The 5,000-nt window shown below is 57.3% G+C and overlaps 3 non-coding genes across 3 annotated transcripts in view; all 3 read left to right on the top strand.

Annotated features, from left to right (window-relative positions):
- The first annotated feature begins 1,644 nt into the window (after positions 1 to 1,644).
- Positions 1,645 to 3,537, top strand: LOC126301143 (small subunit ribosomal RNA). The gene has a single exon (XR_007552929.1). It is a non-coding gene; the product is annotated as a small subunit ribosomal RNA (ribosomal RNA).
- Positions 3,538 to 3,901: 364 nt separating this feature from the next.
- LOC126301211 (5.8S ribosomal RNA) lies at positions 3,902 to 4,056 on the top strand. The gene has a single exon (XR_007552977.1). It is a non-coding gene; the product is annotated as a 5.8S ribosomal RNA (ribosomal RNA).
- Positions 4,057 to 4,244: 188 nt separating this feature from the next.
- The window catches only part of LOC126301187 (large subunit ribosomal RNA), a 4,391-nt gene continuing 3,635 nt past the window's right edge, over positions 4,245 to 5,000 (top strand). Inside the window, exon 1 of the ribosomal RNA XR_007552969.1 lies at positions 4,245 to 5,000. This exon is cut by the window's right edge and continues 3,635 nt beyond it. This is a non-coding gene — a ribosomal RNA (large subunit ribosomal RNA).

Below are 5,000 nucleotides of genomic sequence, written 5' to 3'. Positions count from 1 at the left end.
CTCTGTCCTCTCAAGCTGGTCGGTCTGGCGTTTGAGTGTTAAATGAGCCTCGCAGCTGTTCAGTTGCATTCAGATGTCGACGCCCTCAGTGTACGTCGTGGTATGGTCTGTGTCCATTGTCCGCTGATGTCGTACGCGTAACCCACACGCTGTACCGATCATCGGTCGTTACGTACAGAGTGAAGTAGTGTGATACGTGTGACCGTACGCTGGCTGTGCCCAACGGTGTCGAATCTCAATTTCCATATGTTGTGCTCGATGCTACTTGTCTCGTCTCCCAATAACAGCTAGGTTGCACTGTGGTACGCCGTAGAGGCATGTGGGAGGAACGTACGAACGCATTGTATGTCACCCTGGGTCGCTGGGTGTGGTGGTGCGGTGAGTCAGGTCAGGTCAGGTCAGCGTGAGCCGTCTGATGTAGTGACGCGTGTATTCCGACTTTGTCGTATTGCCTCACACAAAGTGCTACCCTGGTGGACCGCGTTCCATATCTGGGACATGCCGCAGATGCCGGTTGACAGTGGATCGCGGAAGGGACATCGCATACGTGCGCGGGCCACCTTCCACGTGTTCTCTTCTGCACATGTCGCAGTGTGTATGTGGTCTGATGTAGCGTGTCGTGACACATGACATCCTGGCATGCAAGAATTGTTGAATTCGCAAATGTAGGTGGACATCTACGTTTACTGCCCAAGATACGCAAATGAACTGGAAATCCGTTGTTGAGCGGTTGTTCACGCTGGAGGTGAATCTGTGATGGCGACGATCGGTACAGCTATTAACCGGTTGTTTCAGCGGTACCCGCCACATCCACACACGTGACTAGGCCCATGTGGGTATGAAGCGATACGCGGCGGTGGCTTGGTGGGACTGTTCCCGGCCGGTGAAGGGGGGCCGCCCGGCGTGTTGGCCGCGCGCTGCGTGGGCGCACGCGCAACAGCCGGCTGGTGGGGGGCGCCGAGTGGCAGGAGCGCCAGCAGACGGGCCCGGCAGGCGGCGCAGCTACGCTGCGGCGCACCCTGCACGCGGCGCCTGGCGGCCAAAGTTGGTTCAGCCGAGCCCGGTGCGAAGCGCGGTGGACATCTGCAGTGTGCTGGTCTGATTGAGGACTGTGTGCGTTGAGGATGCGCCGCCGCCTGGCACTCGGCGCCGCGACGCCGTCTGCTGCTCGGTCGCCCCAGCGGTTCTTGCAGGTGGTTTGTATCGCAGTTGTGCGGACGTGTTGGCGCGTGCGCTGTGCTGGGAGAGTTCGCTTCTGCACCCAAGTGGGGCTTTGCCCTTGTGTGGCGCTGGCGTTGGAGCTGCCGGTCACCATAGGTGGCGCGTGTTGTCTCCCGCCGGCAATGCCACGACAGCACGCTCCCGGGCCTCTGTCGGCAGCGGCAAGCTCAGTTGGGAGCAAGGGTGTTCGCACTAAAACCGTCTACTCGCCTAACTCCGGGTGATTGCGCCTCTCTCGAAACCGACCAAGTACCTAGGACGGCGCTGCGCGCCGCCGGGACCTGAGAGGGTTTCGAGGTGTATCGTGCAGGGGAGCTCGGCCTCCTCCTGTTTGCAGAATAATTGAGCGGACGCTTGCGTGTTCGCGCGGGCCCCCGGGACACACTCCCGGGCGGCCGGCTGCTCAGCTCTAGTTGACGCAGCTCCCTGGTTGATCCTGCCAGTAGTCATATGCTTGTCTCAAAGATTAAGCCATGCATGTCTCAGTACAAGCCGCATTAAGGTGAAACCGCGAATGGCTCATTAAATCAGTTATGGTTCCTTAGATCGTACCCACGTTACTTGGATAACTGTGGTAATTCTAGAGCTAATACATGCAAACAGAGTCCCGACCAGAGATGGAAGGGACGCTTTTATTAGATCAAAACCAATCGGATTGGCTTGTCTGGTCCGTTTGCCTTGGTGACTCTGAATAACTTTGGGCTGATCGCACGGTCCTCGTACCGGCGACGCATCTTTCAAATGTCTGCCTTATCAACTGTCGATGGTAGGTTCTGCGCCTACCATGGTTGTAACGGGTAACGGGGAATCAGGGTTCGATTCCGGAGAGGGAGCCTGAGAAACGGCTACCACATCCAAGGAAGGCAGCAGGCGCGCAAATTACCCACTCCCGGCACGGGGAGGTAGTGACGAAAAATAACGATACGGGACTCATCCGAGGCCCCGTAATCGGAATGAGTACACTTTAAATCCTTTAACGAGTATCTATTGGAGGGCAAGTCTGGTGCCAGCAGCCGCGGTAATTCCAGCTCCAATAGCGTATATTAAAGTTGTTGCGGTTAAAAAGCTCGTAGTTGGATTTGTGTCCCACGCTGTTGGTTCACCGCCCGTCGGTGTTTAACTGGCATGTATCGTGGGACGTCCTGCCGGTGGGGCGAGCCGAAGGGGTGCTTTCGCGTCCCTAGGCGGACCCCGTTTAAATCCTACCAGGGTGCTCTTTGTTGAGTGTCTCGGTGGGCCGGCACGTTTACTTTGAACAAATTAGAGTGCTTAAAGCAGGCAAGCCCGCCTGAATACTGTGTGCATGGAATAATGGAATAGGACCTCGGTTCTATTTTGTTGGTTTTCGGAACCCGAGGTAATGATTAATAGGGACAGGCGGGGGCATTCGTATTGCGACGTTAGAGGTGAAATTCTTGGATCGTCGCAAGACGAACAGAAGCGAAAGCATTTGCCAAGTATGTTTTCATTAATCAAGAACGAAAGTTAGAGGTTCGAAGGCGATCAGATACCACCCTAGTTCTAACCATAAACGATGCCAGCCAGCGATCCGCCGCAGTTCCTCCGATGACTCGGCGGGCAGCCTCCGGGAAACCAAAGCTTTTGGGTTCCGGGGGAAGTATGGTTGCAAAGCTGAAACTTAAAGGAATTGACGGAAGGGCACCACCAGGAGTGGAGCCTGCGGCTTAATTTGACTCAACACGGGAAACCTCACCAGGCCCGGACACCGGAAGGATTGACAGATTGATAGCTCTTTCTTGATTCGGTGGGTGGTGGTGCATGGCCGTTCTTAGTTGGTGGAGCGATTTGTCTGGTTAATTCCGATAACGAACGAGACTCTAGCCTGCTAACTAGTCGCGTGACATCCTTCGTGCTGTCAGCGATTACTTTTCTTCTTAGAGGGACAGGCGGCTTCTAGCCGCACGAGATTGAGCAATAACAGGTCTGTGATGCCCTTAGATGTTCTGGGCCGCACGCGCGCTACACTGAAGGAATCAGCGTGTCTTCCTAGGCCGAAAGGTCGGGGTAACCCGCTGAACCTCCTTCGTGCTAGGGATTGGGGCTTGCAATTGTTCCCCATGAACGAGGAATTCCCAGTAAGCGCGAGTCATAAGCTCGCGTTGATTACGTCCCTGCCCTTTGTACACACCGCCCGTCGCTACTACCGATTGAATGATTTAGTGAGGTCTTCGGACTGGTACGCGGCATCGACTCTGTCGTTGCCGATGCTACCGGAAAGATGACCAAACTTGATCATTTAGAGGAAGTAAAAGTCGTAACAAGGTTTCCGTAGGTGAACCTGCGGAAGGATCATTACCGACTAGACTGCATGTCTTTCGATGTGCGTGTCGTGTCGCGCAACACGCTACCTGTACGGCAGTGGCCGTGCGCCGCGTGCGGAACCACGCGTGCCTCTCAAAACTAGCGGAAGTGTTGTTGTTGTTGTGTGGTACGAGCGCTGAAGCTCTGGAGCGGCTGGCCTGCGGTACCTGGCGCCTGGCGCCGGTTTTGAATGACGTTCGCCCGAGTGCCTGTCCGCCCCGGTGTGGAGCCGTACGACGCCCATCGGCTGTGAGGCCGTTGGACACAAAAAAATAGTGGAACAGGGGCCGTCAGACGCCTCAGTCCCGCAAATGCTACTGTCTTGAAAGAGACAGTGGGAGACTGAAAAGGAAAAGATCACCCAGGACGGTGGATCACTCGGCTCGTGGGTCGATGAAGAACGCAGCAAATTGCGCGTCGACATGTGAACTGCAGGACACATGAACATCGACGTTTCGAACGCACATTGCGGTCCATGGATTCCGTTCCCGGGCCACGTCTGGCTGAGGGTCGGCTACGTATACTGAAGCGCGCGGCGTTTGTCCCGCTTCGGAGACGTGGGAGTGTCGTGGTCGCCTGTGTGGCCGGCCGCGTCTCCTTAAACGTGCGATGCGCGCCCGTCGCCTGGCGGTTCGCATACCGGTACTTTCTCGGTAGCGTGCACAGCCGGCTGGCGGTGTGGCGTGCGACACCTCGTACAACGACCTCAGAGCAGGCGAGACTACCCGCTGAATTTAAGCATATTACTAAGCGGAGGAAAAGAAACTAACAAGGATTCCCCCAGTAGCGGCGAGCGAACAGGGAAGAGTCCAGCACCGAACCCCGCAGGCTGCCGCCTGTCGTGGCATGTGGTGTTTGGGAGGGTCCACTACCCCGACGCCTCGCGCCGAGCCCAAGTCCAACTTGAATGAGGCCACGGCCCGTAGAGGGTGCCAGGCCCGTAGCGGCCGGTGCGAGCGTCGGCGGGACCTCTCCTTCGAGTCGGGTTGCTTGAGAGTGCAGCTCCAAGTGGGTGGTAAACTCCATCTGAGACTAAATATGACCACGAGACCGATAGCGAACAAGTACCGTGAGGGAAAGTTGAAAAGAACTTTGAAGAGAGAGTTCAAAAGTACGTGAAACCGTTCTGGGGTAAACGTGAGAAGTCCGAAAGGTCGAACGGGTGAGATTCACGCCCATCCGGCCACTGGCCCCCGCCCTCGGCAGATGGGGCCGGCCGCCCGCGCGGAGCAATCCGCGGCGGGGTCGTGTCCGGTTGCCTTTCCACTCGCCGCGGGGTGGGGCCGTTCCGGTGTGCGGTGGGCCGCACTTCTCCCCTAGTAGGACGTCGCGACCCGCTGGGTGCCGGCCTACGGCCCGGGTGCGCAGCCTGTCCTTCCGCGGGCCTCGGTTCGCGTCTGTTGGGCAGAGCCCCGGTGTCCTGGCTGGCTGCTCGGCGGTATATCTGGAGGAGTCGA

The sequence above is a fragment of the Schistocerca gregaria genome, unplaced genomic scaffold (genome assembly GCF_023897955.1).
Source record: "Schistocerca gregaria isolate iqSchGreg1 unplaced genomic scaffold, iqSchGreg1.2 ptg000045l, whole genome shotgun sequence".
NCBI lineage: Eukaryota > Metazoa > Arthropoda > Insecta > Orthoptera > Acrididae > Schistocerca > Schistocerca gregaria.
Note: the sequence above shows the minus strand (reverse complement) of the source record. Positions and strands in the feature narration are given on the sequence as shown.